The following is a 10,622-nucleotide window of genomic DNA, read 5'->3' as shown; positions in this document are numbered from 1 at the left end:
GCTTCAGTTCCTGGCCTGCAGAGTGTAGGGGGACCAAGCGACCAGTCTGAGGGGTTATCGCTCATGCTTTAACCTGCTTGGATATGGATTGTGGTCTAGGGTGGAGGTCCTGGGGTGTGCAACCAGCTTGCCAGAGCATGTGGAGGCTTCAGAGAGGGCACCCAACTCATACCTTCGGCAGCTGAGAAAACCCCAGCATTTGGGACGAAGATCCCCTGTCTGGTGGCAGAGTCCTACTGTGGCAAAAAGCCCAAAAGTCAAGTAATTGAGTGGCAACATGAGCAATTTACACTCCTATTTTGGGAACAAAAAGAATCAAAGCATGGAACAGGAGGAAGGCAGCAAAGTCAGAACTCCTGCACCAGAAGCTTCCAAGAAAAATACAAGCTGGTTACAGCCAATAGAGGACCTTAAGAAGGATTTTGAAAACCAAATAAGAGAAGTGGAGGAAAAATCGGGAAGAGAAATGAGAACGTTGCAAGAAAATTATGAAATGAGAGTCAATAACCTGACTGAATAAAATAACATGTTAAAAATAGACTAACTCAAATGGCAAAAGAGGCTCAAAAAACCAATGAGGAGAAGAATGTGTTAAAAAGCTGAATTTGCCAGATGGAAAAAGAATCTCAAAAGCTCACTGAAGAGAATCATTCCTTCAGAATTAGATTGGAGCAAATGGAAGCTAGTGACTTTATGAGAAATAAAGATACTATTAAACAGATCCAAACAAATGAAAAAAAATAGAAGGCAATGTGAAATATCTCATTGGGAAAACTACTGACCTGGAAAATAGATCCAGGAGAGATCATTTAAAAATTATTGGACTATCTAAAAGTCATGATCAAAAAGAGAACCTAGAAATCATCCTTCAAGAAATTCTCAAGGAAAATTGCCATGATGTTTTAGAACCAGAGGGCAAAACAGAGGTTGAAAGAATCCACTGATCACCTCCTGAAAAAGATCCCAAAAGGAAAACTCCTAGGAATATTATAGACAGGCTCCAGAATTCCCAGATCAAGGAGAAAATATTACAAGCAGCCAGGAAGAAGCAATTTGAATATTGTGGAAACACAATCAAGATAATACGGGATCTGGCAGCTTCTACACTGAGGAATTAAAGGGCTTGGAATATGATATTCCGGAGGTCAAAGGAGCTGGGATTAAAACCAAGAATCACCCACTCAGCAATATGAGTATCATGTTTCAGGGGAAAATATGGTCATCCATTGAAATGGAGGACTTTCAAGCATTCTTGATGAAAAAATGTTAAATAGAAAATTTGACATTCAGATATAAGAAGCAAGAGAAGGATGAGAAGGTTTATAGGGAAAAGAAATTATAAGCAATTGTCAAATTTGAACTATTTATGTACCTACATGGAAAAACAATAATTTTAACTTATAAAACTTTTCTCATTATAAGAATAGTTGAAGGGAATAGCGATGTATATGTATGTGCACATGTATGTATGTATATATATGTGTGTGTGTGTATATACATATATATCTATATAGGAAGGTATATGGGTGTATGAATACATATGTGAATGTGTGTGTATATATATATATACATACAGGTATACATAGATAGAAGACAGAGGACCAATTTAATAGGAAGGGATGATATTTAAAAGGTGAAATTAAGAGGTGAGAGAGGAATATAATGAGAGGAGATGGGGAAAGACAGCTTGGGGTAAACTATCTCATATAGAAGAGGCAAGGGACCATGGTCACAATGGAGGGGAAGAACAGGAAAACAAAAGGGAATGAGTCAACCTTATTCTTATTGATTTTGGCTTAGGGAGGGAATGACATACACACTAAATAGGGTATCTCACCCTACAGGAGAGTAGGGGGAAAGGGGATGAGAGGGGGGATGATGGAAGGGAGGGGAGTCTGGGGGGGGAGGGAAGTTGGAAGCACCCACTTTTGAAAAGGGACAGGATCAAAGTAGAGAATAGAACAAGTGGGAGGTGGGATAGGAGGGAGGGAAATATAGACTTTTACTGTATATCCACTATGGAAATGCTTTGCATGACTACACATGTACAACCTATATTGAATTGCTTATCTTCCCAGTAAGGGTGGGTGACAAGGGAGGAAGGGAATAAATCTGTAATTCAAAGCTTCAAAATCAAATGTTTAAATATATTTATTATTGATATTATTTTACATGTAACTGGGAAATAAGATAAACAGGCACTGGGGCATAGAGATCCACTGTGCCCTACTAGAAAGTCGGAGGGGGTATGGGAGAATATATGGGAGAGAGCAGATTGGAGGAGAGGATATCCAGTGGGATCGCTATTTTGGAGTGGTGGGTAGGGGTAAAAACAGGGAGAAAATTTGTAACTCTAACCTTGACGAAATGAATGATGTAAACTAGAAGTTAATAAAGCATTTGATTAAAAAAAAGAATCAAACAAAATCAAAAGAATGAAAAAATAGAAGAAAACATAAAATACCTCATTGGAAAAACAACCAACCTGAAAAATAGACTTAGGAGAGATAATTTAAGAATTATTGGTCTACCTGAACGCCATGATGAAAAAAAGAGACTGGACAATATCTTCCAATAAATTAGGGAAAATTGTCGTGAGGTCCTAGAACCAGAAGGTAAAATAGTAATCGAAAGAATCTACCAATCACCTCCTAAAAAATATCCCAAAATGAAAATGCCAAGGAATGTTATAGACAAATTCCAGAATTATCAGGTCAAGGAGAAAATACTGTAAGCAACCAGAAAGAAGCAATTCAAATACCATAGAACTACAGTCAGGATTACACAGGACCTTGAAGCTTCTACATTAAAAGATCAGAGGGCTTGGAATATGATATTCCACAAGGCAAAGGAACTTGGGTTACAACCAAGGATCAGCTACCCAAAATTGAGCATAATCTTTCAGGCAAGGAGATGGACATTAAAGGAAATTGTGGAATTCCAGACCTTCCTGATGAAAACATCTGAGTTTATCAGATAATTTGATCTTCAAATATAAAACTCAAGAGAGACATAAAAAGGTAAACAGGAAAGGGGGGGGGAAGAGGCCAATGTCAGCTTGCTATCAGGAAAGAACTTTTTATAAAGGAGAGGTGTCGCAGTGAAGAATGGACTTCCTCCAGAGAAGGTACCTTGTCCCAAAGAGGAATGCACTGCCTCTAGAAAGGATAGATTGTCCCAAAGAATGGACTGTCTTCAGAGAGGATGGATTCTTGCTCACTGGAGGTCTGGAAGCAAAGGTTGGATGCTCACTTGCCCTGTATGTTGTAGAGGGGATACTTTTTCAAATACAGGTTGGACCATATGGCCCTTAAGGCTCCTTCTGGTTCTGAGGTTCTATAATTTGCCATCTCAAAGCCCTTCAGTAACTTCCTCTGGCATTCAAGGCTTTCCAGAGCCTCGGTCCCAGCTCAATTTCCAGTCTCAGTTCACCTTTCCCTCCTCATACACTCTTCTTTCAGCCATATTGGCCCACTAGTTCTTCCTTAGTGGGAACTCTTTCCTCTATAAGACAGAATAAAAACTCTTTGGCTTGGCATTCAGGGCTCTCCACAATCTAAATCTGGCCTAGATTTCCAGCCTAGCTTACATTTTTCCACCTTATATATCATACATTCCAGCCCAAGTGGCTCTTCCCTGATCTTGTGCTTCCCTCTCTCATCTCTGTTCCCTCCTTCCAGTCCCACATCAGATCCTATCTCCTCCCCTGAGCCCATTAGCCAAAAGTGTTAGTGATCTCCTGTGATTTTCTCAGAGCACCCTGTCTGACTCTTTCCTGTGTTCATCTCACACTATACTCAATATGTTCTGTGTACATGCTGAATCTCCCCAACAAATTGTGAGTTTCTTTGATTATAGCCTCATAGATCTGAAACAAGAAGAGACCACAGAGGCCATTGACTCCAATCCTTTTATTTGACATAGAAGGAAACAGCTTCAGTGGATGTGAAATGACTTATGCAAGGTCACTCATCAGATCATAGATCTATACCTAAAAGAGATCCTAAAAGGATCCTCGGAGACCATCTAATCCAACTCTTTCGTTTTACAGATGGGGAAAATGAAGCCCTGTAAAGGGAAGATGCTTGCCCAAAGTTGCATATAGAATCCTAACTCTAGAGCAGGAAGGGAATTCACAAGTCTAACCCCTTCATTTTACAGGGGAGAATGCTCAGATTCTGGAAATAAAATGACTTGTCCAAGGTCACATGGGTAGTAAGAAGTCAAAGTAGGGTTCATACCCTGGATTTAATGCTCATTTTACTGCTCCATTCTGCCTTATGTTGCATTGTAGATCACATGAAACAGTGTATTTCCTGAGACCCATGATTCTCAGATACATATGTAGCATCACTGGGGGAATAGTTGTGTTAACATATGATGACTTTGGGGGCAAGGCATATAATCCATCATGATCTCCTCCTCAAAGGCAAGGGCTATCTTATTTTGTCTTTGTATATCCAGTTTCCATCATATCACCTGGCACATGGTATATGCCTTATAAATGCTTATTGAATCATGAGCCTAGCTCATTATCCATCTGCAGAACTTGTCTATTCACGATAGACATCCACTTACTTAATAGGCTAATCACACAGTGCTGCAGAATCTATGCTTCCCAGTTGTGGTGCTGGAGAGGACTTTTGAGAGTCCCTGGCACAGCAAGGAGATCAAATCAGTTAATATTTAAAGAAATTAATTCAGACTATTCACCAGAAAGTCGAATACCAAAGCTTAAGCTTAAATATTTTGGCCACATAATGAGAAGGTGGGACTCATCAGAAAAGCCCATGATGTTGGGAAAGATGGAAGGAAAAAGGAAAAGGGGACGGCAGAGGATGAGGTTGATAGATAATATCATGGAAGCAATGAACATGGAGCTTGGATAGACTTTGATAGGTAGAGGATAAGAGAAGGGTCTGGTGTGCCATGGCCCATGGGTCACAAAGAGTTGGACATGACTCAATAATAAATACAACTTGATGTTGTGATATAAATAATAGATGTGGGAATGAGGAGACTCTGGAAAAGTGGAATGACTGTCACCAGACTTCCTTTGAAATGAAAGGCCACCAAGTGGAAAGGACACTGAATGTACTCAGTAGTACTCATCCTACCATTTCCCATATTTTCCACTATGGGTAAACCACATACTCTCTCTGGGCCTTCATTTCCTCTATTAAATGGATATAGAAGTATGTCAGACACCTATCTTAAAGGACTCTTGTGAGCCAAGCACTTTATAACATTCAGGCCCTTTAGAAATGTGATTTGGCCTAAACATTATTTCCCCAAAGCTTTAGCTTCCCTCATCTCTATCTCCTTTGCCTCCATCTTTGCAATTTCTAAAATTTCTAAAAATAATTACAATTTCTAAGGAAATTTCTGCAATTTCTAAAAAAATATATAGTCTTTTTCTAAGGTCAACCCGACTGTTTTTTTTCTTGATTCCATTACCTGTCAAATCCAGAATCATGTCCCCTCAATCATTCTCTCTTTCTCTCTTCAATCTCTCCTTATCCTCCAGCTCCTTTCCTACTTCCCACAAATATGTCCTATCTATAGTAAACCTTCACTTCACACTTCTATCTTCTCAAAATAACATCTATTTCTTTTTCACAACCAAACTGATATACTCAGTACCTACATTTCCTCAGCTCCTTATCATATGGTTCCCATAATTACTGTTCCAAACCTTCCTGTCTCTCCTCAAATACTGGATAGCACCAACTCCCTTCCTCAACTGAAGACTTTGCCTCCTACTTTACTGAGGAAATGGAGGCAATTGTCACAAGCTCCCTCATCTCCCCTCCTCCATACCTTAAAACTCTTTGACACATATTAGCTATGTGACCTTGGGCAGATCATATAATTTCTCAGTGCTCTAGGAAGCTCTCAAAGACTAATTTATAAGGTACTTCCTCACCCAAGAAGTCACTATGCCAATGAAATAATTTGCAATGTTGACAAGAAGGGAGAACTAATACTGAGAGAGGGAGAGTCACAAACCAAAAGGATCCTGATAGACCAGGCCAGGGGTGGGGAACCTGTGGTCTTGAGACCACATGTGGCCCTCTAGGTCCTCAAGTTCAGCCCTTTGACTGAATCCAAACTTCACAGAACAATTTGTTAACATCCCTCTGCACTCATCAGGCCTCATCCAGAGGATGGTGGTCATCAGTCTAGGCACCACAGTTTAAAGACACTGACTGCTAAGCTGGAGAGTGTTCAGAGGACAAGTAGGATGAATGTTGGGTCCGTGTCACATGAAGATCAGGTCAAGGAATTAGATGTAGTCTGAAGAAGGGGAGATTTAGTGGCATACATGAGAGCTATATTGAAGTTTTGTTTTGTTTTATTTTATTTTATTGATTTTTGGAGAGGGGAAGGTAAGGCAATTGGGGTTAAGTGACTTGCCCAAGGTCACCTGGCTAGTTTTTGTGTTAAGTGGCAGAGGTCGGATTTGAACTAAGGTCCTCCTGACTCCAGAGCTGGAACTCTATTCACTAGGTGCGCCACCTATCCGTCTCTATCTTGAAATTTTTGAAGGGTCATGTAGTGTATGTGGGAGGGACTAGAATTGTTCCATTGGGCCCTAGAGGATTGAACCATGAGTCATAGGTAGAAGTAGCAAAGAGGCAAACTTAGACTGGATGTCAGGAAAAGCTTGCTAACAATTGCATTCATCCAGAAGTGGAACTGGGTAGGTTCCCCCTTCTTGGAGGTCTAGGGGCAGAGATTGGATGACTATTTGTTGGGGATGTCAGAGTAGGAATTCCTTTCACTTAGGGGTTGGACTAGATGGCTGCCGAGATCCCTTTCAGTTCTCAAGGTTGGGTGTATGGGTGCTCAGGGAGGACTAACACCTCCCGTGTGAGGGGTGCTGAGCCCTTGTCTGTGCTGCTCATCCACCTTTGGTGTCCACCTGACACTCAACTCTCACCTGTAGCTCCAAGAAGCTGTAGCATGCTCAGCAGCCACACCCCAATAAAAATGTCTTGGCAGATGGGCTAAACCAGGTGGAGGCCTCAAATGTGGTATCTACCCCTAGCATGTGAGGACTTCCCCATCCCCACCCCCAGTGGGATAGGTAGGTTCCAACAGCCATGAAGGTGTTTCAGTCATCCACTGTGGAGTGCTTACCACTGCATCCCGGACCATCTCTTATTATCTTGCCACTGGTCTTTGATGGAAGTGACTTCGATGACTGGAAAGGGAAAGTGAGGCTGATGATTTTGTGTAATTGCTTCATTTAAGTCTAATTCATGAGCAAGTCAAGACATTGTCCCATGATATCATTGGTCCTCTTCAAAAATGAAAGACAAATAACAACAATCATCAAGGTCTGGGAATTTATGACAATTTACCAATCTGATATCACATCATTCCCCCTTATGGACCCGATATTCTAGCCAAACTAGTTTATTTCTTGGTCTTTCTTCATTCCAACTCCTGCCTCCAAGTCTTTGCATAAGCTATCCTTCAAACCTGGAATGCTTTACCTTCTCACTTCCAATTCTTGGAATCCCTAGCTACCTCAGCTCCAATGCTATCTCCTACCTAAAGTCTTTCCTGGTTCCCCTGTGCTCTCCTCTCTCTTCCCCTCTCCTCCCTCCAATTAGTTTTTAATTTATTCTGTATATATTTTCTGTACATGTGGTTCCTCTCCCACCCCATAGAATGTAAGTTCCTTGAGGGTAGGGACTGTTTTGATTTCTATATCTCCAGTTTCTAACACAGTGCTTTGGCACAAAGGAGATGCTTGATAAATGTATGTTGAATTATATTTCAGAAGCCTGGAAGAGGTGGCATTGGAACTGGGGCTTTAAGGATGGTCAGTAATTGTACTTGAGGAGCTAGGAAAGGCCATGGCACAATTTGCCATTCATTTATAAACGGGTCCAGGCATCTCTAAAGCATCAAGTAGAATATAAGCTCCTCAAGGGCATCTTGTCTTTGCTTGGTGTATAAAAGTCTATGAAATTGAATCAAGTTGCTGCATGGCTTTATTTATTTATTTATTCTGAAGGTTGATTCCCCATTTTTTACATCTCTAGCTACTGGGATTTTTTGGTTATCTGAAGGCTTTGGGGGAAAGCTGTTTGTTGTCCTTCATGCTCTAAGAGGGCCAAAATAATATCACTATGTTAGAATAAAGGTACAGTGTGTCCAAGTGTGTCTGATCAGACCAATGAGATCAGAATGCTCTACCACAGGTTGGGCACAATAGTCCTCATGAACATAATGGGAATAGAGATGTCTCTAAATGTGCATGTCTCACATTTCTTTTGATCTACTGAAATTCTACTTTGCTCACAGAGCATAGCCTTCTTTGATGTGGGCACACCATGCTAAGAGGTCCTGTGCCAATGTCCCCCAGGTCTCACAATCCATTCCAAAGTTCTTCAGAGAGACCATGAGAGTGTCCTTGTGTCACTTTTTCTGACCCCCCCCCCCACGTTGAGTTCTTGCCTTTTGCAAATTCTCCGTAAAATAGTCTTTTAGGCAAAAGTATGTTTGGCACTCAAACAGAATGGCTGCAGGAGGGTTTGAGCTGAACTGACGAACTGCCAAGGGGCAGAGTACCAGCATACTGGCTGGCACCAGCCTTGGGAACATCTGATGTAACTGGGGAGGGCAATACAGCTTGTCTCGCCATAGTGTCTGTTTAGGTTTCCCTGGGTTCCTTATCAGTACATTCGAATGAAATGATAGCTACCCAAGTGGAGCCTGCTATCCCTCACCAAATGCCCTCCACTAAAATTGGAGAAAGGTGGCTTCATATCTCCATGAAGTTTCAAATGTCAGGGTGAGAAGGAAGGACCATCTCTCTGACCTAACTCCTTTGTTGTGCAGAGGAGGAAACTGAGGCAGTCAAGAGGGCAGAGACTGCATGGTAGGATGGGAAAACAAAACTAGATTTGGAATCAGAGGACTTGGGTTCACTGTCATCATCTAATGCCTGTATGACCTGGAGTCAGCTGTTTCTCCTCCTTCAGTTTCCTCCTCTGTACAATGAGGGGTGACATTCCAACTCTAAGGGCCTTTTAGACTTCAGCCATAGAATCTTATTATTGTGGAAGTGATTCATTTAAGGCAACTCAGACAGAGCTTGGACTAGGTTGCCAAATCCAGTGTCCTTTTCTCCATCCTCATTCTCCATGACCTCTCTGTAGTTTTTGACACCATTGATCACTGTCTTATCCTTGATCCCCCTTTCTCTCTGGGTTTTCAGGTTGCCCTGTTTTCTCCTGGTTCTCCTCCTACCTCTCCAACTGCTTCTTCTTTGTCTCCTTGCTAGATCTTCATTTAGATCATAAGTGTCCCCCAGGGCTCTGTCCTGGGCCTTCTCTTCTCCCTCTATCCTACTTCACTTGGTGATCTTATCAGCTCCCATGGAATCACTTACCATCTCTAGGCTGAAGATTCTCCCATCTACCTATCCCACCCCAACCTTGCTGTTGACTGACAAAGTTCTACATCCAGCAGATTATCTCTAACTGGATGTCAAGTAGACATTTTAAACTCAACAAGTCCAAGGCAGAACTCATTGTCTTTCCCCCTAAATCCTTGCTGGTCTCCACACCCTGTGCTGCCACCTTCCCTATTACTATATAAGGCCCCACTTTCCTCCCTGTCCCTCAGGCTCACAACCTAGGACTCATGCCCAGTGCCTTGCTATCTCTCACTCCCCACCCCCATATCCAGTCTGTTGCCAAGGATTGTCGATTTTCCCTTTTCGGCATCTCCTGAATACACTGCTTTCTCTCCTCTGACACTGCCAACCACCCTGGTCCAGGCCCTTATCACCTCACATCTGGACTATTGCAATAGTTGCTGGTGGGTCTGCCTGCCTCAAGTCTCTCCCCACTCCAAACCATCCTCCATTCAGCCCCCAGAGTATTTGTCCTAAAGCTCAGATATGACGTCACTCCCATACTCGATAAACTGCAGTGGCTCCCTATGGCCTCCAGGATCATATACAAAATGTCCTGTTTGATATTCTAAGTCTTTTATCACCTAGCCCCCTCCTACCCATCCAGTCTTCTTACACTTTGTTCCTCAACAGGCACTCTTTGATCTAGTGACATTGATCTTGCTGTTTCACAAACAAGACACTCCATCTCTCTGTCCAAATGTTTTCTCTGGTTTTTCTTCCCCCCTCCTCACCATGGTTCTCCCTTCTCAACTCGGTCTACTGACCTCCCTGACTTCCTTTAAGTTTGAACTAACATTCCATCTTCTCCAGGAAGCCTTTCCCAACCCCTCTTAATTCTAGTGCCTTCCCTCTGTAAACTATTTCCTATTTATCATATATGTATGTATGTATGAAGAGAGAGAGAAGAGAGAAGAGAGAGAGCTTCTTTTGTATATATTTGTTTGCATACTGTCTCTCTCTTTAGATTGTAAGCTCCTGCAGGGGTGGGGAACTGTCAGCCTTGAGGTCACATGTGGCTTTCTAGGTCCTTGGGTGCCATTGAGTCCAATTTTCACAGAATAAATCCTTTTATTAAGGGATTTCTTCTGTGAAGTTGGGATTCAATCAAAGGACTGCCCTTGAGGCCCTAGAGGGGATTTGTTCTGTGAAGTGTGACTTCAGTCAAAGGGCTGCCCTTGAGGAC

Source organism: Petaurus breviceps, unplaced genomic scaffold (genome assembly GCF_028583685.1).
Source record: "Petaurus breviceps papuanus isolate PSGF00001 unplaced genomic scaffold, PetGlider_PUasm1.0 89763, whole genome shotgun sequence".
Lineage (NCBI taxonomy): Eukaryota > Metazoa > Chordata > Mammalia > Diprotodontia > Petauridae > Petaurus > Petaurus breviceps.
The sequence above is the reverse complement of the archived record's forward strand: the minus strand, read 5'-3'. Positions refer to the sequence as shown.